The sequence below is a fragment of the Delphinus delphis genome, chromosome 15, assembly GCF_949987515.2.
Source record: "Delphinus delphis chromosome 15, mDelDel1.2, whole genome shotgun sequence".
Classification (NCBI taxonomy): domain Eukaryota; kingdom Metazoa; phylum Chordata; class Mammalia; order Artiodactyla; family Delphinidae; genus Delphinus; species Delphinus delphis.
The window spans coordinates 62938379-62962300 of NC_082697.1; positions in this window are offsets into that span (position 1 = coordinate 62938379).

A 23922-nucleotide genomic window follows, 5' to 3' on the forward strand; every position below is an offset into this window, starting at 1 on the left:
GAGGGTCAGGCTTCGGAGAAGTGTTAGGGTTAGGGTTCGGGCTAGGGTTAGGGTTAGGGGACGGGGACGGTTTAGGGTCCAGGTGAGGGTACGACAACGCTTTAGGGGGAGCGTAGGTGTGAGGGCGCGGTTTATCGTTAGCGTACGGGTTAGGATTAGGGGACGGGTGAGGGTAAGGCTTCGGGGAAGGGTTAGGGTTAGGGTTCTCGCTAGGGTTAGGGTTAAGGGATGAGGACGGTTTAGGGTCCAGGTGAGGGTACGCCAACGCTTTAGGGGGAGCGTACGTGTGAGGGCGCGGGTTAGCGTTAGCGTACGGGTTAGGATTAGGGGACGGCTGAGGCTCACGCTTCGGGGAAGGGTTAGGGTTAGGGTTCGGGCTAGGGTTAGGGTTAGGGAACGGGGACGGTTTAGGGTCCAGGTGAGGGTACGCCAACGCTTTAGGGGGAGCGTACGTGTGAGGGCGCGGGTTAGCGTTAGCGTACGGGTTAGGATTAGGGGACGGGTGAGGGTCAGGCTGCGGGGAAGGGTTAGGGTTAGGGTTCGGCCTAGGGTTAGGGTTAGGGGACGGGGACGGTTTTGGGTCGAAGTGAGGGTACGACAACGCTTTAGGGGGAGCGTACGTGTGAGGGCGCGGGTTAGCATTAGCGTACGGGTTAGGATTAGGGGACGGGTGAGTGTCAGGCTTAGGGGAAGAGATAGGGTTAGGGTTCGGGCTAGGGTTAGGGTTAGGGGACGGGGTCGGTTTAGGGTCCAGGTGAGGGTACGCCAACGCTTTAGGGGGAGCGTACGTGTGAGGGCGCGAGTTAGCGTTAGCGTACGGGTTAGGATTAGGGGACGGGTGAGGGTCAGGCTTCGGGGAAGGGTTAGGGTTAGGGTTCGGGCTAGGGTTAGGGTTAGGGGACGGGGACGGTTTAGGGTCCAGGTGAGGGTACGACAGCGCTTTAGGGGGAGCGTACGTGTGAGGGCGCGTGTTAGCGTTAGCGTACGGGTTGGGATTAGGGAACGGGTGAGGGTCAGGCTTCGGTGATGGGTTAGGGTTAGGGTTCGGGCTAGGGTTAGGGTTAGGGGACGGGGACGGTTTAGGGTCCAGGTGAGGGTACGACAACGCTTTAGGGGGAGCGTACGTGTGAGGGCGCGGGTTAGCGTTAGCGTACGGGTTAGGATTAGGGGACGGGTGAGGCTCACGCTTCGGGGAAGGGTTAGGGTTAGGGTTCGGGCTAGGGTTAGGGTTAGGGGACGGGGATAGTTTAGGGTCCAGGTGAGGGTACGACAACGCTTTAGGGGGAGCGTACGTGTGAGGGCGCGGGTTAGCGTTAGCGTACGGGTTAGGATTAGGGGACGGGTGAGGGTCAGGCTTCGGGGAAGGGTTAGGGTTAGGGTTCGGGCTAGGGTTAGGGTTAGGGGACAGGGACGGTTTACGTTCCAGGTGAGGGTACGACAGCGCTTTAGGGGGAGCGTACGTGTGAGGGCGCGGGTTAGCGTTAGCGTACGGGTTAGGATTAGGGGACGGGTGAGGGTCAGGCTTCGGCGAAGGGTTAGGGTTAGGGTTCGGGCTAGGGTTAGGGTTAGGGGACGGGGACGGTTTAGGGTCCAGGTGAGGGTACGCCAACGCTTTAGGGGGAGCGTACGTGTGAGGGCGCGGGTTAGCGTTAGCGTACGGGTTAGGATTAGGGGACGGGTGAGTGTCAGGCTTCGGGGAAGGGTTAGGGTTAGGGTTCGGGCTAGGGTTAGGGTTAGGGGACGGGGACGGTTTAGGGTCCAGGTGAGGGTACGCCAACGCTTTAGGGGGAGCGTACGTGTGAGGGCGCGGGTTACCGTTAGCGTAAGCGTTAGGATTAGGGGACGGGTGAGGGTCAGGCTTCGGGGAAGGGTTAGGGTTAGGGTTCGGGCTAGGGTTAGGGTTAGGGGACGGGGACGGTTTAGGGTCCAGGTGAGGGTACGCCAACGCTTTAGGGGGAGCGTAGGTGTGAGGGCGCGAGTTAGCGTTAGCGTACGGGTTAGGATTAGGGGATGGGTGAGTCTCACGCTTCGGGGAAGGGTTAGGGTTAGGGTTCGGGCTAGGGTTAGGGTTAGGGGACGGGGACGGTTTAGGGTCCAGGTGAGGGTACGACAACGCTTTAGGGGGAGCGTACGTGTGAGGGCGCGGGTTAGCGTTAGCGTACGGGTTAGGATTAGGGGACGGGTGAGGGTCAGGCTTCGGGGAAGGGTTAGGGTTAGGGTTCGGGCTAGGGTTAGGGTTAGGGGACGGGGACGGTTTAGGGTCCAGGTGAGGGTACGACAACGCTTTAGGGGGAGCGTACGTGTGAGGGCGCGGGTTAGCGTTAGCGTACGGGTTAGGATTAGGGGACGGGTGAGGGTCAGGCTTCGGGGAAGAGTTAGGGTTAGGGTTCGGGCTAGCGTTAGGGTTAGAGGACGGGAACGGTTTAGGGTCCAGGTGAGGGTACGCCAACGCTTTAGGGGGAGCGTACGTGTGAGGGAGCGGGTTAGCGTTAGCGTACGGGTTGGGATTAGGGGACGGGTGAGGGTCAGGCTTCGGGGAAGTGTTAGGGTTAGGGTTCGGGCTAGGGTTAGGGTTAGGGGACGGGGACGGTTTAGGGTCCAGGTGAGGGTACGCCAACGCTTTAGGGGGAGCGTACGTGTGAGGGCGCGAGTTAGCGTTAGCGTACGGGTTAGGATTAGGGGACGGGTGAGGCTCACGCTTCGGGGAAGGGCTAGGGTTAGGGTTCGGGCTAGGGTTAGGGTTAGGGGACGGGGACGGTTTAGGGTCCAGGTGAGGGTACGACAACACTTTAGGGGGAGCGTACGTGTGAGGGCGCGGGTTAGCGTTAGCGTACGGGTTAGGATTAGGGGACGGGTGAGGGTCAGGCTGCGGGGAAGGGTTAGGGTTAGGGTTCGGGCTAGGGTTAGGGTTAGGGGACGGGGACGGTTTAGGGTCCAGGTGAGGGTACGCCAACGCTTTAGGGGGAGCGTACGTGTGAGGGCGCGGGTTAGCGTTAGCGTAAGCGTTAGGATTAGGGGACGGGTGAGGGTCAGGCTTCGGGGAAGGGTTAGGGTTAGGGTTCGGGCTAGGGTTAGGGTTAGGGGACGGGGACGGTTTAGGGTCCAGGTGAGGGTACGCCAACGCTTTAGGGGGAGCGTACGTGTGAGGGCGCGGGTTAGCGTTAGTGTACGGGTTGGGATTAGGGAACGGGTGAGGGTCAGGCTTCGGTGATGGGTTAGGGTTAGGGTTCGGGCTAGGGTTAGGGTTAGGGGACGGGGACGGTTTAGGGTCCAGGTGAGGGTACGACAACGCTTTAGGGGGAGCGTAGGTGTGAGGGCGCGGGTTAGCGTTAGCGTACGGGTTGGGATTAGGGGACGGGTGAGGCTCACGCTTCGGGGAAGGGTTAGGGTTAGGGTTCGGGCTAGGGTTAGGGTTAGGGGACGGGGACGGTTTAGGGTCCAGGTGAGGGTACGACAACGCTTTAGGGGGAGCGTACGTGTGAGGGCGCGGGTTAGCGTTAGCGTACGTGTTAGGATTAGGGGACGGGTGAGGGTCACGCTTCGGGGAAGGGTTAGGGTTAGGGTTCGGGCTAGGGTTAGGGTTAGGGGACAGGGACGGTTTAGGTTCCAGGTGAGGGTACGACAGCGCTTTAGGGGGAGCGTACGTGTGAGGGCGCGGGTTAGCGTTAGCGTACGGGTTAGGATTAGGGGACGGGTGAGGGTCAGGCTTCGGCGAAGGGTTAGGGTTAGGGTTCGGGCTAGGGTTAGGGTTAGGGGACGGGGACGGTTTAGGGTCCAGGTGAGGGTACGCCAACGCTTTAGGGGGAGCGTACGTGTGAGGGCGCGGGTTAGCGTTAGCGTACGGGTTGGGATTAGGGGACGGGTGAGGGTCAGGCTTCGGGGAAGTGTTAGGGTTAGGGTTCGGGCTAGGGTTAGGGTTAGGGGACGGGGACGGTTTAGGGTCCAGGTGAGGGTACGACAACGCTTTAGGGGGAGCGTAGGTGTGAGGGCGCGGGTTAGCGTTAGCGTACGGGTTAGGATTAGGGGACGGGTGAGGGTAAGGCTTCGGGGAAGGGTTAGGGTTAGGGTTCGCGCTAGGGTTAGGGTTAGGGGACGGGGACGGTTTAGGGTCCAGGTGAGGGTACGCCAACGCTTTAGGGGGAGCGTACGTGTGAGGGCGCGGGTTAGCGTTAGCGTACGGGTTAGGATTAGGGGACGGGTGAGGCTCACGCTTCGGGGAAGGGTTAGGGTTAGGGTTCGGGCTAGGGTTAGGGTTAGGGGACGGGGACGGTTTGGGGTCCAGGTGAGTGTACGCCAACGCTTTAGGGGGAGCGTACGTGTGAGGGCGCGGGTTAGCGTTAGCCTACGTGTTGGGATTAGGGAACGAGTGAGGGTCAGGCTTCCGGGAAGGGTTAGGGTTAGGGTTCGGGCTAGGGTTAGGGTTAGGGGACGGGGACGGTTTAGGGTCCAGGTGAGGGTACGCCAACGCTTTAGGGGGAGCGTACGTGTGAGGGCGCGGGTTAGCGTTAGCGTACGGGTTAGGATTAGGGGACGGGTGAGGCTCACGCTTCGGGGAAGGGTTAGGGTTAGGGTTCGGGCTAGGGTTAGGGTTAGGGGACGGGGACGGTTTAGGGTCCAGGTGAGGGTACGCCAACACTTTAGGGGGAGCGTACGTGTGAGGGCGCGGGTTAGCGTTAGCGTACGGGTTAGGATTAGGGGACGGGTGAGGGTCAGGCTGCGGGGAAGGGTTAGGGTTAGGGTTCGGCCTAGGGTTAGGGTTAGGGGACGGGGACGGTTTTGGGTCGAAGTGAGGGTACGCCAACGCTTTAGGGGGAGCGTACGTGTGAAGGCGCGGGTTAGCGTTAGCGTACGGGTTAGGATTAGGGGACAGGTGAGGGTCAGGCTTCGGGGAAGGGTTAGAGTTAGGGTTCGGGCTAGGGTTAGGGTTAGGGGACGGGGACGGTTTAGGGTCCAGGTGAGGGTACGCCAACGCTTTAGGGGGAGCGTACGTGTGAGGGCGCGGGTTAGCGTTAGCGTACGGGTTAGGATTAGGGGACGGGTGAGTGTCAGGCTTAGGGGAAGAGATAGGGTTAGGGTTCGGGCTAGGGTTAGGGTTAGGGGACGGGGTCTGTTTAGGGTCCAGGTGAGGGTACGCCAACGCTTTAGGGGGAGCGTACGTGTGAGGGCGCGAGTTAGCGTTAGCGTACGGGTTAGGATTAGGGGACGGGTGAGGGTCAGGCTTCGGGGAAGGTTTAGGGTCAGGGTTCGGGCTAGGGTTAGCGTTACGGGACGGGGACGGTTTAGGGTCCAGGTGAGGGTACGACAGCGCTTTAGGGGGAGTGTACGTGTGAGGGCGTGGGTTAGCGTTAGCGTACGGGTTATGATTAGGGGACGGGTGAGGGTCAGGCTTCGGGGAAGGGTTAGCGTTAGGGTTCGGGCTAGGGTTAGGGTTAGGGGACGGGGACGGTTTAGGGTCCAGGTGAGGGTACGACAACACTTTAGGGGGAGCGTACGTGTGAGGGCGCGGGTTAGCGTTAGCGTACGGGTTAGGATTAGGGGACGGGTTAGGGTCAGGCTTCGGGGAAGGGTTAGGGTTAGGGTTCGGGCTAGGGTTAGGGTTAGGGGACGGGGACGGTTTAGGGTCCAGGTGAGGGTACGACAACGCTTTAGGGGGAGCGTATGTGTGAGGGCGCGGGTTAGTGTTAGCGTACGGGTTAGGATTAGGGGACGGGTGCGGGTCAGGCTTCGGGGAAGGGTTAGGGTTAGGGTTCAGGCTAGGGTTAGGGTTAGGGGACGGGGATGGTTTAGGGTCCAGGTGAGGGTACGACAACGCTTTAGGGGGAGCGTACGTGTGAGGGCGCGGGTTAGCGTTAGCGTATGGGTTAGGATTAGGGGACGGGTGAGGGTCACGCTTCGGGGAAGGGTTAGGGTTAGGGTTCGGGCTAGGGTTAGGGTTAGGGGACGGGGACGGTTTAGGTTCCAGGTGAGGGTACGACAGCGCTTTAGGGGGAGCGTACGTGTAAGGGCGCGGGTTAGCGTTAGCGTACGGGTTAGGATTAGGGGACGGGTGAGGGTCAGGCTTCGGCGAAGGGTTAGGGTTAGGGTTCGGGCTAGGGTTAGGGTTAGGGGACGGGGACGGTTTAGGGTCCAGGTGAGGGTACGCCAACGCTTTAGGGGGAGCGTACGTGTGAGGGCGCGGGTTAGCGTTAGCGTACGGGTTGGGATTAGGGGACGGGTGAGGGGCAGGCTTCGGGGAAGATTTAGGGTTAGGGTTCGGGCTAGGGTTAGGGGACGGGGACGGGGACGGTTTAGGGCCCAGGTGAGGGTACGCCAACGCTTTAGGGGGAGCGTAGGTGTGAGGGCGCGGGTTAGCGTTAGCGTACGGGTTAGGATTAGGGGACGGGTGAGGGTAAGGCTTCGGGGAAGGGTTAGGGTTAGGGTTCGCGCTAGGGTTAGGGTTAAGGGATGAGGACGGTTTAGGGTCCAGGTGAGGGTACGCCAACGCTTTAGGGGGAGCGTACGTGTGAGGGCGTGGGTTAGCGTTAGCGTACGGGTTAGGATTAGGGGACGGGTGAGGGTCAGGCTTCGGGGAAGGGTTAGGGTTAGGGTTCGGGCTAGGGTTAGGGTTAGGGGACGGGGACGGTTTAGGGTCCAGGTGAGTGTACGCCAACGCTTTAGGGGGAGCGTACGTGTGAGGGCGCGGGTTAGCGTTAGCGTACGGGTTAGGATTAGGGGACGGGTGAGGCTCACGCTTCGGGGAAGGGTTAGGGTTAGGGTTCGGGCTAGGGTTAGGGTTAGGGGACGGGGACGGTTTAGGGTCCAGGTGAGGGTACGCCAACGCTTTAGGGGGAGCGTACGTGTGAGGGCGCGGGTTAGCGTTAGCGTACGGGTTAGGATTAGGGGACGGGTGAGGCTCACGCTTCGGGGAAGGGTTAGGGTTAGGGTTCGGGCTAGGGTTAGGGTTAGGGGACGGGGACGGTTTAGGGTCCAGGTGAGGGTATGCCAACGCTTTAGGGGGAGCGTACGTGTGAGGGCGCGGGTTAGCGTTAGCGTACGGGTTAGGATTAGGGGACGGGTGAGGGTCAGGCTGCGGGGAAGGGTTAGGGTTAGGGTTCGGCCTAGGGTTAGGGTTAGGGGACGGGGACGGTTTTGGGTCGAAGTGAGGGTACGACAACGCTTTAGGGGGAGCGTACGTGTGAGGGCGCGGGTTAGCGTTAGCGTACGGGTTAGGATTAGGAGACAGGTGAGGGTCAGGCTTCGGGGAAGGGTTAGGGTTAGGGTTCGGGCTAGGGTTAGGGTTAGGGGACGGGGACGGTTTAGAGTCCAGGTGAGGGTACGCCAACGCTTTAGGGGGAGCGTACGTGTGAGGGCGCGGGTTATCGTTAGCGTACGGGTTAGGATTAGGGCATGGGTGAGTGTCAGGCTTAGGGGAAGAGATAGGGTTAGGGTTCGGGCTAGGGTTAGGGTTAGGGGATGGGGACGGTTTAGGGTCCAGATGAGGGTACGCCAACGCTTTAGGGGGAGCGTACGTGTGAGGGCGCGAGTTGGCGTTAGCGTACGGGTTAGGATTAGGGGACGGGTGAGGGTCAGGCTTCGGGGAAGGTTTAGGGTCAGGGTTCGGGCTAGGGTTAGCGTTACGGGACGGGGACGGTTTAGGGTCCAGGTGAGGGTACGACAGCGCTTTAGGGGGAGCGTACGTGTGAGGGCGCGGGTTAGCGTTAGCGTACGGGTTAGGATTAGGGGACGGGTGAGGCTCACGCTACGGGGAAGGGTTAGGGTTAGGGTTCAGGCTAGGGTTAGGGTTAGGGGACGGGGACGGTTGAGGGTCCAGGTGAGGGTACGCCAACGCTTTAGGGGGAGCGTACGTGTGAGGGCGCGGGTTAGCGTTAGCGTACGTGTTAGGATTGTGGGACGGGTGAGGGGCAGGCTTCGGGGAAGATTTAGGGTTAGGGTTCGGGCTAGGGTTAGGGGACGGGGACGGGGACGGTTTAGGGTCCAGGTGAGGTTACGCCAACGCTTTAGGGGTAGCGTACGTGTGAGGGCGCGGGTTAGCGTTAGCGTATGGGTTGGGATTAGGGGACGGGTGAGGGTCAGGCTTCGGGGAAGGGTTAGGGTTAGGGTTCGGGCTAGGGTTAGGGTTAGGGGACGGGGACGGTTTAGGGTCCAGGTGAGGGTACGCCAACGCTTTAGGGGGAGCGTACGTGTGAGGGCGCGAGTTAGCGTTAGCGTACGGGTTAGGATTAGGGAACGGGTGAGGGTCAGGCTTCGGGGAAGGGTTAGGGTTAGGGTTCGGCCTAGGTTTAGGGTTAAGGGACGGGGACGGTTTAGGGTCCAGGTGAGGGTACGCCAACGCTTTAGGGGGAGCGTACGTGTGAGGGCGCGGGTTAGCGTTAGCGTACGGGTTAGGATTAGGGGACGGGTGAGGCTCACGCTTCGGGGAAGGGTTAGGGTTAGGGTTCGGGCTAGGGTTAGGGTTAGGGGACGGGGACGGTTTAGGGTCCAGGTGAGGGTACGCCAACGCTTTAGGGGGAGCGTACGTGTGAGGGCGCGACTTAGCGTTAGCGTACGGGTTAGGATTAGGGAACGGGTGAGGGTCAGGCTTCCGGGAAGGGTTAGGGTTAGGGTTCGGGCTAGGGTTAGGGTTAGGGGACGGGGACGGTTTAGGGTCCAGGTGAGGGTACGACAACGCTTTAGGGGGAGCGTATGTGTGAGGGCGCGGGTTAACGTTAGCGTACGGGTTAGGATTAGGGGACGGGTGAGGGTCAGGCTTCGGGGAAGGGTTAGGGTTAGGGTTCGGGCTAGGGTTAGGGTTAGGGGACGGGGACGGTTTAGGGTCCAGGTGAGGGTACGCCAACGCTTTAGGGGGAGCGTACGTGTGAGGGCGCGAGTTAGCGTTAGCGTACGGGTTAGGATTAGGGGACGGGTGAGGCTCACGCTTCGGGGAAGGGTTAGGGTTAGGGTTCGGGCTAGGGTTAGGGTTAGGGGACGGGGACGGTTTAGGGTCCAGGTGAGGGTACGACAACGCTTTAGGGGGAGCGTACGTGTGAGGGCCCGGGTTAGCGTTAGCATACGGGTTAGGATTAGGGGACGGGTGAGGGTCAGGCTTCGGGGAAGGGTTAGGGTTAGGGTTCGGGCTAGGGTTAGGGTTAGGGGACGGGGACGGTTTGGGGTCCAGGTGAGGGTACGCCAACGCTTTAGGGGGAGCGTACGTGTGAGGGCGCGGGTTAGCGTTAGCCTACGGGTTGGGATTAGGGAACGAGTGAGGGTCAGGCTTCCGGGAAGGGTTAGGGTTTGGGTTCGGGCTAGGGTTAGGGTTAGGGGACGGGGACGGTTTAGGGTCCAGGTGAGGGTACGACAACGCTTTAGGGGGAGCGTATGTGTGAGGGCGCGGGTTAGCGTTAGCGTACGGGTTAGGATTAGGGGACGGGTGAGGCTCACGCTTCGGGGAAGGGTTAGGGTTAGGGTTCGGGCTAGGGTTAGGGTTAGGGGACGGGGATGGTTTAGGGTCCAGGTGAGGGTACGCCAACGCTTTAGGGGGAGCGTACGTGTGAGGGCGCGGGTTAGCGTTAGCGTACGGGTTAGGATTAGGGGACGGGTGAGGGTCAGGCTTCGGGGAAGGGTTAGGGTTAGGGTTCGGGCTAGGGTTAGGGTTAGGGGACAGGGACGGTTTAGGTTCCAGGTGAGGGTACGACAGCGCTTTAGGGGGAGCGTACGTGTGAGGGCGCGGGTTAGCGTTAGCGTACGGGTTAGGATTAGGGGACGGGTGAGGGTCAGGCTTCGGCGAAGGGTTAGGGTTAGGGTTCGGGCTAGGGTTAGGGTTAGGGGACGGGGACGGTTTAGGGTCCAGGTGAGGGTACGACAACACTTTAGGGGGAGCGTATGTGTGAGGGCGCGGGTTAGCGTTAGCGTACGGGTTAGGATTAGGGGACGGGTGAGGGTCAGGCTTCGGGGAAGGGTTAGGGTTAGGGTTCGGGCTAGGGTTAGGGTTAGGGGACGGGGACGGTTTAGGGTCCAGGTGAGGGTACGCCAACGCTTTAGGGGGAGCGTACGTGTGAGGGCGCGGGTTAGCGTTAGCGTAAGCGTTAGGATTAGGGGACGGGTGAGGGTCAGGCTTCGGGGAAGGGTTAGGGTTAGGGTTTGGGCTAGGGTTAGGGTTAAGGGATGAGGACGGTTTAGGGTCCAGGTGAGGGTACGCCAACGCTTTAGGGGGAGCGTACGTGTGAGGGCGTGGGTTAGCGTTAGCGTATGGGTTAGGATTACGGGACGGGTTAGGCTCACGCTTCGGGGAAGGGTTAGGGTTAGGGTTCGGGCTAGGGTTAGGGTTAGGGGACGGGGACGGTTTGGGGTCCAGGTGACTGTACGCCAACGCTTTAGGGGGAGCGTACGTGTGAGGGCGCGGGTTAGCGTTAGCCTACGGGTTGGTATTAGGGAACGAGTGAGGGTCAGGCTTCCGGGAAGGGTTAGGGTTAGGGTTCGGGCTAGGGTTAGGGTTAGGGGACGGGGACGGTTTAGGGTCCAGGTGAGGGTATGCCAACGCTTTAGGGGGAGCGTACGTGTGAGGGCGCGGGTTAGCGTTAGCGTACGGGTTAGGATTAGGGGACGGGTGAGGCTCACGCTTCGGGGAAGGGTTAGGGTTAGGGTTCGGGCTAGGGTTAGGGTTAGGGGACGGGGACGGTTTAGGGTCCAGGTGAGGGTACGCCAACGCTTTAGGGGGAGCGTACGTGTGAGGGCGCGGGTTAGCGTTAGCGTACGGGTTAGGATTAGGGGACGGGTGAGGGTCAGGCTGCTTGGAAGGGTTAGGGTTAGGGTTCGGCCTAGGGTTAGGGTTAGGGGACGGGGACGGTTTTGGGTCGAAGTGAGGGTATGACAACGCTTTAGGGGGAGCGTACGTGTGAGGGCGCGGGTTAGCGTTAGCGTACGGGTTAGGATTAGGGGACGGGTGAGGGTCAGGCTTCGGGGAAGGGTTAGGGTTAGGGTTCTTGCTAGGGTTAGGGTTAGGGGACGGGGACAGTTTAGGGTCCAGGTGAGGGTACGCCAACGCTTTAGGGGGAGCGTACGTGTGAGGGCGTGGGTTAGCGTTAGCGTACGGGTTATGATTAGGGGACGGGTGAGGGTCAGGCTTCGGGGAAGGGTTAGCGTTAGGGTTCGGGCTAGGGTTAGGGTTAGGGGACGGGGACGGTTTAGGGTCCAGGTGAGGGTACGACAACACTTTAGGGGGAGCGTACGTGTGAGGGCGCGGGTTAGCGTTAGCGTACGGGTTAGGATTAGGGGACGGGTTAGGGTCAGGCTTCGGGGAAGGGTTAGGGTTAGGGTTCGGGCTAGGGTTAGGGTTAGGGGACGGGGACGGTTTAGGGTCCAGGTGAGGGTACGACAACGCTTTAGGGGGAGGGTACGTGTGAGGGCGCGGGTTAGCGTTAGCGTACGGGTTAGGATTAGGGGACGGGTGAGGGTCAGGCTTCGGGGAAGGGTTAGGGTTAGGGTTCAGGCTAGGGTTAGGGTTAGGGGACGGGGACGGTTTAGGGTACAGGTGAGGGTACGACAACGCTTTAGGGGGAGCGCACGTGTGAGGGCGCGGGTTAGCGTTAGCGTATGGGTTAGGATTAGGGGACGGGTGAGGGTCAGGCTTCGGGGAAGAGTTAGGGTTAGGGTTCGGGCTAGGGTTAGGGTTAGGGGACGGGGACGGTTTAGGGTCCAGGTGAGGGTACGCCAACGCTTTAGGGGGAGCGTACGTGTGAGGGAGCGGGTTAGCGTTAGCGTACGGGTTGGGATTAGGGAACGGGTGAGGGTCAGGCTTCGGGGAAGAGTTAGGGTTAGGTTTCGGGCTAGGGTTAGGGTTAGAGCACGGGAACGGTTTAGGGTCCAGGTGAGGGTACGCCAACGCTTTAGGGGGAGCGTACGTGTGAGGGAGCGGGTTAGCGTTAGCGTACGGGTTGGGATTAGGGGACGGGTGAGGGTCAGGCTTCGGGGAAGTGTTAGGGTTAGGGTTCGGGCTAGGGTTAGGGTTAGGGGACGGGGACGGTTTAGGGTCCAGGTGAGGGTACGACAACGCTTTAGGGGGAGCGTACGTGTGAGGGCGCGGGTTAGCGTTAGCGTTCGGGTTAGGATTAGGGGACGGGTGAGGGTCAGGCTTCGGGGAAGTGTTAGGGTTAGGGTTCGGGCTAGGGTTAGGGTTAGGGGACGGGGATGGTTTAGGGTCCAGGTGAGGGTACGCCAACGCTTTAGGGGGAGCGTACGTGTGAGGGCGCGGGTTAGCGTTAGCGTAAGCGTTAGGATTAGGGGACGGGTGAGGGTCAGGCTTCGGGGAAGGGTTAGGGTTAGGGTTCGGGCTAGGGTTAGGGTTAGGGGACGGGGACGGTTTGGGGTCCAGGTGAGTGTACGCCAACGCTTTAGGGGGAGCGTACGTGTGAGGGCGCAGGTTAGCGTTAGCCTACGGGTTGGGATTAGGGAACGAGTGAGGGTCAGGCTTCCGGGAAGGGTTAGGGTTAGGGTTCGGGCTAGGGTTAGGGTTAGGGGACGGGGACGGTTTAGGGTCCAGGTGAGGGTACGACAACGCTTTAGGGGGAGCGTATGTGTGAGGGCGCGGGTTAGCGTTAGCGTACGGATTATGATTAGGGGACGGGTGAGGCTCACGCTTCGGGGAAGGGTTAGGGTTAGGGTTGGGCTAGGGTTAGGGTTAGGGGACGGGGATGGTTTAGGGTCCAGGTGAGGGTACGCCAACGCTTTAGGGGGAGCGTACGTGTGAGGGCGCGGGTTAGCGTTAGCGTACGGGTTAGGCTTAGGGGACGGGTGAGGGTCACGCTTCGGGGAAGGGTTAGGGTTAGGGTTCGGGCTAGGGTTAGGGTTAGGGGACAGGGACGGTTTAGGGTCCAGGTGAGGGTACGCCAACGCTTTAGGGGGAGCGTACGTGTGAGGGCGCGGGTTAGCGTTAGCGTACGGGTTAGGATTAGGGGACGGGTGAGTGTCAGGCTTCGGGGAAGTGTTAGGGTTAGGGTTCGGGCTAGGGTTAGGGTTAGGGGATGGGGACGGTTTAGGGTCCAGGTGAGGGTACGCCAACGCTTTAGGGGAAGCGTACGTGTGAGGGCGCGAGTTAGCGTTAGCGTACGGGTTAGGATTAGGGGACGGGTGAGGGTCAGGCTTCGGGGAAGGTTTAGGGTCAGGGTTCGGGCTAGGGTTAGCGTTACGGGACGGGGACGGTTTAGGGTCCAGGTGAGGGTACGACAGCGCTTTAGGGGGAGCGTACGTGTGAGGGCGTGGGTTAGCGTTAGCGTACGGGTTATGATTAGGGGACTGGTGAGGGTCAGGCTTCGGGGAAGGGTTAGCGTTAGGGTTCGGGCTAGGGTTAGGGTTAGGGGACGGGGACGGTTTAGGGTCCAGGTGAGGGTACGACAACACTTTAGGGGGAGCGTACGTGTGAGGGCGCGGGTTAGCGTTAGCGTACGGGTTAGGATTAGGGGACGGGTTAGGGTCAGGCTTCGGGGAAGGGTTAGGGTTAGGGTTCGGGCTAGGGTTAGGGTTAGGGGACGGGGACGGTTTAGGGTCCAGGTGAGGGTACGACAACGCTTTAGGGGGAGGGTACGTGTGAGGGCGCGGGTTAGCGTTAGCGTACGGGTTAGGATTAGGGGACGGGTGAGGGTCAGGCTTCGGGGAAGTGTTAGGGTTAGGGTTCAGGCTAGGGTTAGGGTTAGGGGACGGGGACGGTTTAGGGTCCAGGTGAGGGTACGACAACGCTTTAGGGGGAGCGCACGTGTGAGGGCGCGGGTTAGCGTTAGCGTACGGGTTAGGATTAGGGGACGGGTGAGGGTCAGGCTTCGGGGAAGAGTTAGGGTTAGGGTTCGGGCTAGGGTTAGGGTTAGGGGACGGGGACGGTTTAGGGTCCAGGTGAGGGTACGCCAACGCTTTAGGGGGAGCGTACGTGTGAGGGAGCGGGTTAGCGTTAGTGTACGGGTTGGGATTAGGGAACGGGTGAGGGTCAGGCTTCGGGGAAGGGTTAGGGTTAGGGTTCGGGCTAGGGTTAGGGTTAGGGGACGGGGACGGTTTAGGGTCCAGGTGAGGGTACGCCAACGCTTTAGGGGGAGCGTACGTGTGAGGGAGCGGGTTAGCGTTAGTGTACGGGTTGGGATTAGGGAACGGGTGAGGGTCAGGCTTCGGGGAAGAGTTAGGGTTAGGTTTCGGGCTAGGGTTAGGGTTAGAGCACGGGAACGGTTTAGGGTCCAGGTGAGGGTACGCCAACGCTTTAGGGGGAGCGTACGTGTGAGGGAGCGGGTTAGCGTTAGCGTACGGGTTGGGATTAGGGGACGGGTGAGGGTCAGGCTTCGGGGAAGTGTTAGGGTTAGGGTTCGGGCTAGGGTTAGGGTTAGGGGACGGGGACGGTTTAGGGTCCAGGTGAGGGTACGACAACGCTTTAGGGGGAGCGTACGTGTGAGGGCGCAGGTTAGCGTTAGCGTACGGGTTAGGATTAGGGGACGGGTGAGGGTCAGGCTTCGGGGAAGGGTTAGGGTTAGGGTTCGGGCTAGGGTTAGGGTTAGGGGACGGGGATGGTTTAGGGTCCAGGTGAGGGTACGCCAACGCTTTAGGGGGAGCGTACGTGTGAGGGCGCGGGTTAGCGTTAGCGTAAGCGTTAGGATTAGGGGACGGGTGAGGGTCAGGCTTCGGGGAAGGGTTAGGGTTAGGGTTCGGGCTAGGGTTAGGGTTAGGGGACGGGGACGGTTTGGGGTCCAGGTGAGTGTACGCCAACGATTTAGGGGGAGCGTACGTGTGAGGGCGCAGGTTAGCGTTAGCCTACGGGTTGGGATTAGGGAACGAGTGAGGGTCAGGCTTCCGGGAAGGGTTAGGGTTAGGGTTCGGGCTAGGGTTAGGGTTAGGGGACGGGGACGGTTTAGGGTCCAGGTGAGGGTACGACAACGCTTTAGGGGGAGCGTATGTGTGAGGGCGCGGGTTAGCATTAGCGTACGGGTTAGGATTAGGGGACGGGTGAGGCTCACGCTTCGGGGAAGGGTTAGGGTTAGGGTTCGGGCTAGGGTTAGGGTTAGGGGACGGGGATGGTTTAGGGTCCAGGTGAGGGTACGACAACGCTTTAGGGGGAGCGTACGTGTGAGGGCGCGGGTTAGCGTTAGCGTACGGGTTAGGATTAGGGGACGGGTGAGGGTCACGCTTCGGGGAAGGGTTAGGGTTAGGGTTCGGGCTAGGGTTAGGGTTAGGGGACAGGGACGGTTTAGGTTCCAGGTGAGGGTACGCCAACGCTTTAGGGGGAGCGTACGTGTGAGGGCACGGGTTAGCGTTAGCGTACGGGTTAGGATTAGGGGACGGGTGAGGGTCAGGCTTCGGCGAAGGGTTAGGGTTAGGGTTCGGGCTAGGGTTAGGTTTAGGGGACGGGGACGGTTTAGGGTCAAGGTGAGGGTACGACAACGCTTTAGGGGGAGCGTACGTGTGAGGGCGTGGGTTAGCGTTAGCGTAAGGGTTAGGATTAGGGGACGGTTAAGGGGCAGGGTTCGGGGAAGTGTTAGGGTTAGGGTTCGGGCTAGGGTTAGGGTTAGGGGACGGGGACGGTTTAGGGTCCAGGTGAGGGTACGCCAACGCTTTAGGGGGAGCGTACGTGTGAGGGCGCGGGATAGCGTTAGCGTACGGGTTAGGATTAGGGGACGGGTGAGGGTCAGGCTTCGGGGAAGTGTTAGGGTTAGGGTTCGGGCTAGGGTTAGGGTTAGGGGACGGGGACGGTTTAGGGTCCAGGTGAGGGTACGACAACGCTTTAGGGGGAGCGTAGGTGTGAGGGCGCGGGTTAGCGTTAGCGTACGGGTTAGGATTAGGGGACGGGTGAGGGTAAGGCTTCGGGGAAGGGTTAGGGTTAGGGTTCGCGCTAGGGTTAGGGTTAAGGGATGAGGACGGTTTAGGGTCCAGGTGAGGGTACGCCAACGCTTTAGGGGGAGCGTACGTGTGAGGGCGTGGGTTAGCGTTAGCGTACGGGTTAGGATTAGGGGACGGGTGAGGCTCAGGCTTCGGGGTAGGGTTAGGGTTAGGGTTCAGGCTAGGGTTAGGGTTAGGGGACGGGGACTGTTTAGGGTCCAGGTGAGGGTACGACAACGCTTTAGGGGGAGCGTATGTGTGAGGGCGCGGGTTAGCGTTAGCGTACGGGTTAGGATTAGGGGACGGGTGAGGGTCTGGCTTCGGGGAAGAGTTAGGGTTAGGGTTCGGGCTAGGGTTAGGGTTAGAGGTCGGGGACAGTTTAGGGTCCAGGTGAGGGTACGACAACGCTTTAGGGGGAGCGTACGTGTGAGGGAGCGGGTTAGCGTCAGCGTACGGGTTGGGATTAGGGAACGGGTGAGGGTCAGGCTTCGGGAAAGGGTTAGGGTTAGGGTTCGGGCTAGGGTTAGGGTTAGGGAAAGGGGACGGTTTAGAGTCCAGGTGAGGGTACGACAACGCTTTAGGGGGAGCGTACGTGTGAGGGCGCGGGTTAGCGTTAGCGTACGGGTTAGGATTAGGGGACGGGTGAGGGTTAGGCTTCGGGGAAGGTTTAGGGTTAGGGTTCGGGCTAGGGTTAGGGTTAGGGAACGGGGACGGTTTAGGGTCCAGGTGAGGGTACGACAACGCTTTAGGGTGAGTGTACGTGTGAGGGCGCGGGTTAGCGTTAGCGTACGTGTTAAGATTGTGGGACGGGTGAGGGGCAGGCTTCGGGGAAGATTTAGGGTTAGGGTTCGGGCTAGGGTTAGGGGACGGGGACGGGGACGGTTTAGGGCCCAGGTGAGGGTACGCCAACGCTTTAGGGGGAGCGTACGTGTGAGGGCACGGGTTAGCGTTAGCGTACGGGTTAGGATTAGGGGACGGGTGAGGGTCAGGCTTCGGCGAAGGGTTAGGGTTAGGGTTCGGGCTAGGGTTAGGGTTAGGGGACGGGGACGGTTTAGGGTCCAGGTGAGGGTACGCCAACGCTTTAGGGGAGCGTACGTGTGAGGGCGCGGGTTAGCGTTAGCGTACGAGTTGGGATTAGGGGACGGGTGAGACTCACGCTTCGGGGAAGGGTTAGGGTTAGGGTTCGGGCTAGGGTTAGGGTTAGGGGACGGGGACGGTTTAGGGTCCAGGTGAGGGTACGCCAACGCTTTAGGGGGAGCGTACGTGTGAGGGCGCGGCTTAGCGTTAGCGTACGGGTTAGGATTAGGGGACGGGTGAGGCTCACGCTTCGGGGAAGGGTTAGGGTTAGGGTTCGGGCTAGGGTTAGGGTTAGGGGACGGGGACGGTTTAGGGTCCAGGTGAGGGTACGCCAACGCTTTAGGGGGAGCGTACGTGTGAGGGCGCGGGTTAGCGTTAGCGTACGGGTTGGGATTAGGGAACGGGTGAGGCTCACGCTTCGGGGAAGGGTTAGGGTTAGGGTTCGGGCTAGGGTTAGGGTTAGGGGACGGGGACGGTTTAGGGTCCACGTGAGGGTATGACAACGCTTTAGGGGGAGCCTACGTGTGAGGGCGCGGGTTAGCGTTAGCGTACGGGTTAGGATTAGGGGACGGGTGAGGGTCAGGCTTCGGGGAAGGGTTAGGGTAAGGGTTCGGGCTAGGGTTAGGGTTAGGGGACGGGGACGGTTTAGGGTCCATGTGAGGGTACGACAACGCTTTAGGGGGAGCGTACGTGTGAGGACGCGGGTTAGCGTTAGCGTACGGGTTAGGATTAGGGGACAGATGAGGGTTAGGCTTCGGGGAAGGGTTAGGGTTAGGGTTCGGGCTAGGGTTAGGGTTAGGGGACGGGGACGGTTTAGGGTCCAGTTGAGGGTACGCCAACGCTTTAGGGGGAGCGTACGTGTGAGGGCGCGGGTTAGCGTTAGCGTACGGGTTAGAATTAGGGGACGGGTGAGGGTCAGGCTTCGGGGAAGGGTTAGGGTTAGGGTTCGGGCTAGGGTTAGGGTTAAGGGACGAGGACGGTTTAGGGTGCAGGTGAGGGTACGCCAACGCTTTAGGGGGAGCGTACGTGTGAGGGCGCGGGTTAGCGTTAGCGTACGGGTTAGGATTAGGGGACGGGTGAGGCTCACGCTTCGGGGAAGGGTTAGGGTTAGGGTTCGGGCTAGGGTTAGGTTTAGGGGACGGGGACGGTTTAGGGTCCAGGTGAGGGTACGCCAACGCTTTAGGGGGAGCGTACGTGTGAGGGCGCGGGTTAGCGTTAGCGTACGGGTTGGGATTAGGGAACGGGTGAGGGTCAGGCTTCCGGGAAGGGTTAGGGTTAGGGTTCGGGCTAGGGTTAGGGTTAGGGGACGGGGACGGTTTAGGGTCCAGGTGAGGGTACGATAACGCTTTAGCGGGAGCGTACGTGTGAGGGCGCGGGTTAGCGTTAGCGTACGGGTTAGGTTTAGGGGACGGGTGAGGTTCATGCTTCGGGGAAGGGTTAGGGTTAGGGTTCGGGCTAGGGTTAGGGTTAGGGGACGGGGACGGTTTAGGGTCCAGGTGAGGGTACGACAACACTTTAGGGGGAGTGTACGTGTGAGGGCGCGGGTTAGCGTTAGCGTACGGGTTAGGATTAGGCGACGGGTGAGTGTCAGGCTTCGGTGATGGGTTAGGGTTAGGGTTCGGGCTAGGGTTAGGGTTAGGGGACGGGGACGGTTTAGGGTCCAGGTGAGGGTACGCCAACGCTTTAGGGGGAGCGTACGTGTGAGGGCGCGGGTTAGCGTTAGCGTACGGGTTAGGATTAGGGGACGGGTGAGTGTCAGGCTTCGGGGAAGGGTTAGGGTTAGGGTTCGGGCTAGGGTTAGGGTTAGGGGACGGGGACGGTTTAGGGTCCAGGTGAGGGTACGCCAACGCTTTAGGGGGAGCGTACGTGTGAGGGCGCGGGTTAGCGTTACCGTAAGCGTTAGGATTAGGGGACGGGTGAGGGTCAGGCTTCGGGGAAGGGTTAGGGTTAGGGTTCGGGCTAGGGTTAGGGTTAGGGGACGGGGACGGTTTAGGGTCCAGGTGAGGGTACGCCAACGCTTTAGGGGGAGCGTACGTGTGAGGGCGCGAGTTAGCGTTAGCGTACGGGTTAGGATTAGGGGACGGGTGAGGCTCACGCTTCGGGGAAGGGTTAGGGTTAGGGTTCGGGCTAGGGTTAGGGTTAGGGGACGGGGATGGTTTAGGGTCCAGGTGAGGGTACGACAACGCTTTAGGGGGAGCGTACGTGTGAGGGCGCGGGTTAGCGTTAGCGTACGGGTTAGGATTAGGGGACGGGTGAGGGTCACGCTTAGGGGAAGGGTTAGGGTTAGGGTTCGGGCTAGGGTTAGGGTTAGGGGACGGGGACGGTTTAGGGTCCAGGTGAGGGTACGACAACGCTTTAGGGGGAGCGTACGTGTGAGGGCACGGGTTAGCGTTAGCGTACGGGTTAGGATTAGGGGACGGGTGAGGGTCAGGCTTCGGGGAAGAGTTAGGGTTAGGGTTCGGGCTAGGGTTAGGGTTAGAGGATGGGAACGGTTTAGGGTCCAGGTGAGGGTACGCCAACGCTTTAGGGGGAGCGTACGTGTGAGGGAGCGGGTTAGCGTTAGCGTACGGGTTGGGATTAGGGGACGGGTGAGGGTCAGGCTTCGGGGAAGTGTTAGGGTTAGGGTTCGGGCTAGGGTTAGGGTTAGGGGACGGGGACGGTTTAGGGTCCAGGTGAGGGTACGACAACGCTTTAGGGGGAGCGTACGTGTGAGGGCGCGGGTTAGCGTTAGCGTACGGGTTAGGATTAGGGGACGGGTGAGGGTCAGGCTTTGGGGAAGGGTTAGGGTTAGGGTTCGGGCTAGGGTTAGGGTTAGGGGACGGGGATGGTTTAGGGTCCAGGTGAGGGTACGCCAACGATTTAGGGGGAGCGTACGTGTGAGGGCGCGGGTTAGCGTTAGCGTAAGCGTTAGGATTAGGGGACGGGTGAGGGTCAGGCTTTGGGGAAGGGTTAGGGTTAGGGTTCGGGCTAGGGTTAGGGTTAGGGGACGGGGACGGTTTAGGGTCCAGGTGAGGGTACGACAACACTTTAGGGGGAGCGTACTGTGAGGGCGCGGGTTAGCGTTAGCGTACGGGTTAGGATTAGGGGACGGGTGAGGGTCAGGCTTCGGGGAAGGGTTAGGGTTAGGGTTCGGGCTAGGGTTAGGGTTAGGGGACGGGGACGGTTTAGGGTCCCGGTGAGGGTACGCCAACGCTTTAGGGGGAGCGTACGTGTGAGGGCGCGAGTTAGCGTTAGCGTACGGGTTGGGATTAGGGAACGGGTGAGGGTCAGGCTTCGGTGATGGGTTAGGGTTAGGGTTCGGGCTAGGGTTAGGGTTAGGGGACGGGGACGGTTTAGGGTCCAGGTGAGGGTACGCCAACGCTTTAGGGGGTGCATACGTGTGAGGGCGCGAGTTAGCGTTAGCGTAAGCGTTAGGATTAGGGGACGGGTGAGGGTCAGGCTTCGGGGAAGGTTTAGGGTCAGGGTTCGGGCTAGGGTTAGCGTTACGGGACGGGGACGGTTTAGGGTCCAGGTGAGGGTACGACAGCGCTTTAGGGGGAGCGTACGTGTGAGGGCGTGGGTTAGCGTTAGCGTATGGGTTATGATTAGGGGACGGGTGAGGGTCAGGCTTCAGGGAAGGGTTAGCGTTAGGGTTCGGGCTAGGGTTAGGGTTAGAGGACGGGGACGGTTTAGGGTCCAGGTGAGGGTACGACAACACTTTAGGGGTAGCGTATGTGTGAGGGCGCGGGTTAGCGTTAGCGTACGGGTTAGGATTAGGGGACGGGTGAGGCTCAGGCTTCGGGGAAGGGTTAGGGTTAGGGTTCGGGCTAGGGTTAGGGTTAGGGGACGGGGACGGTTTAGGGTCCAGGTGAGGGTACGACAACGCTTTAGGGGGAGGGTACGTGTGAGGGCGCGGGTTAGCGTTAGCGTACGGGTTAGGATTAGGGGACGGGTGAGGCTCAGGCTTCGGGGTAGGGTTCGGGTTAGGGTTCAGGCTAGGGTTAGGGTTAGGGGACGGGGACGGTTTAGGGTCTAGGTGAGGGTACGACAACGCTTTAGGGGGAGCGTACGTGTGAGGGCGCGGGTTAGCGTTAGCGTACGGGTTAGGATTAGGGGACGGGTGAGGGTCAGGCTTCGGGGAAGAGTTAGGGTTAGGGTTCGGGCTAGGGTTAGGGTTAGAGCACGGGAACGGTTTAGGGTCCAGGTGAGGGTACGCCAACGCTTTAGGGGGAGCGTACGTGTGTGGGAGCGGGCTAGCGTTAGCGTACGCGTTGGGATTAGGCAACGGGTGAGGGTCAGGCTTCGGGGAAGGCTTAGGGTTAGGGTTCGGGCTAGGGTTAGGGTTAGGGAACGGGGAAGGTTTAGAGTCCATGTGAGGGTACGACAACGCTTTAGGGGGAGCGTACGTGTGAGGGCGCGGGTTAGCGTTAGCGTACGGGTTAGGATTAGGGGACGGGTGAGGGTCAGGCTTCGGGGAAGGGTTAGGGTTAGGGTTCGGGCTAGGGTTAGGGTTAGGGGACGGGGATGGTTTAGGGTCCAGGTGAGGGTACGCCAACGCTTTAGGGGGAGCGTACGTGTGAGGGCGCGGGTTAGCGTTAGCGTAAGCGTTAGGATTAGAGGACGGGTGAGGGTCAGGCTTCGGGGAAGGGTTAGGGTTAGGGTTCGGGCTAGGGTTAGGGTTAGGGGACGGGGACGGTTTAGGGTCCAGGTGAGGGTACGCCAACGTTTTAGGGGGAGCGTACGTGTGAGGGCGCCAGTTAGCGTTAGCCTACGGGTTGGGATTAGGGAACGGGTGAGGGTCAGGCTTCGGTGATGGGTTAGGGTTAGGGTTCGGGCTAGGGTTAGGGTTAGGGGACGGGGACGGTTTAGGGTCCAGGTGAGGGTACGACAACGCTTTAGGGGGAGCGTATGTGTGAGGGCGCGGGTTAGCGTTAGCGTACGGGTTAGGATTAGGGGACGGGTGAGGCTCACGCTTCGGGGAAGGGTTAGGGTTAGGGTTCGGGCTAGTGTTAGGGTTAGGGGACGGGGATAGTTTAGGGTCCAGGTGAGGGTACGACAACGCTTTAGGTGGAGCGTACGTGTGAGGGCGCGGGTTAGCGTTAGTGTACGGGTTAGGATTAGGGGACGGGTGAGGGTCAGGCTTCGGGGAAGGGTTAGGGTTAGGGTTCGGGCTAGGGTTAGGGTTAGGGGACAGGGACGGTTTAGGTTCCAGGTGAGGGTACGACAGCGCTTTAGGGGGAGCGTACGTGTGAGGGCGCGGGTTAGCGTTAGCGTACGGGTTAGGATTAGGGGACGGGTGAGGGTCAGGCTTCGGCGAAGGGTTAGGGTTAGGGTTCGGGCTAGGGTTAGGGTTAGGGGACGGGGACGGTTTAGGGTCCAGGTGAGGGTACGCCAACGCTTTATGGGGAGCGTACGTGTGAGGGCGCGGGTTAGCGTTAGCGTACGGGTTAGGATTAGGGGACGGGTGAGTGTCAGGCTTCGGGGAAGGGTTAGGGTTAGGGTTCGGGCTAGGGTTAGGGTTAGGGGACGGGGACGGTTTAGGGTCCAGGTGAGGGTACGCCAACGCTTTAGGGGGAGCGTACGTGTGAGGGCGCGGGTTAGCGTTAGCGTAAGCGTTAGGATTAGGGGACGGGTGAGGGTCAGGCTTCGGGGAAGGGTTAGGGTTAGTGTTCGGGCTAGGGTTAGGGTTAGGGGACGGGGACGGTTTAGGGTCCAGGTGAGGGTACGCCAACGCTTTAGGGGGAGCGTACGTGTGAGGGCGCGAGTTAGCGTTAGCGTACGGGTTAGGATTAGGGGACGGGTGAGGCTCACGCTTCGGGGAAGGGTTAGGGTTAGGGTTCGGGCTAGGGTTAGGGTTAGGGGACGGGGAAGGTTTAGGGTCCAGGTGAGGGTACGCCAACGCTTTAGGGGGAGCGTACGTGTGAGGGCGCGGGTTAGCGTTAGCGTACGGGTTAGGATTAGGGGACGGGTGAGGGTCAGGCTTCGGGGAAGGGTTAGGGTTAGGGTTCGGGCTAGGGTTAGGGTTAGGGGACGGGGACGGTTTAGGGTCCAGGTGAGGGTACGCCAACGCTTTAGGGGGAGCGTACGTGTGAGGGCGCGGGTTAGCGTTAGCGTACGGGTTGGGATTAGGGAACGGGTGAGGGTCAGGCTTCGGTGATGGGTTAGGGTTAGGGTTCGGGCTAGGGTTAGGGTTAGGGGACGGGGACGGTTTAGGGTCCAGGTGAGGGTACGACAACGCTTTAGGGGGAGCGTATGTGTGAGGGCGCGGGTTAGCGTTAGCGTACGGGTTAGGATTAGGGGACTGGTGAGGCTCACGCTTCGGGGAAGGGTTAGGGTTAGGGTTCGGGCTAGGGTTAGGGTTAGGGGACGGGGATGGTTTAGGGTCCAGGTGAGGGTACGACAACGCTTTAGGGGGAGCGTACGTGTGAGGGCGCGGGTTAGCGTTAGCGTATGTGTTAGGATTAGGGGACGGGTGAGGGTCACGCTTCGGGGAAGGGTTAGGGTTAGGGTTCGGGCTAGGGTTAGGGTTAGGGGACAGGGACGGTTTAGGTTCCAGGTGAGGGTACGACAGCGCTTTAGGGGGAGCGTACGTGTGAGGGCGCGGGTTAGCGTTAGCGTACGGGTTAGGATTAGGGGACGGGTGAGGGTCAGGCTTCGGCGAAGGGTTAGGGTTAGGGTTCGGGCTAGGGTTAGGGTTAGGGGACGGGGACGGTTTAGGGTCCAGGTGAGGGTACGCCAACGCTTTAGGGGGATCGTACGTGTGAGGGCGCGGGTTAGCGTTAGCGTACGGGTTGGGATTAGGGGACGGGTGAGGCTCACGCTTCGGGGAAGTGTTAGGGTTAGGGTTCGGGCTAGGGTTAGGGTTAGGGGACGGGGACGGTTTAGGGTCCAGGTGAGGGTACGACAACGCTTTAGGGGGAGCGTAGGTGTGAGGGCGCGGGTTAGCGTTAGCGTACGGGTTAGGATTAGGGGACGGGTGAGGGTAAGGCTTCGGGGAAGGGTTAGGGTTAGGGTTCGCGCTAGGGTTAGGGTTAAGGGATGAGGACG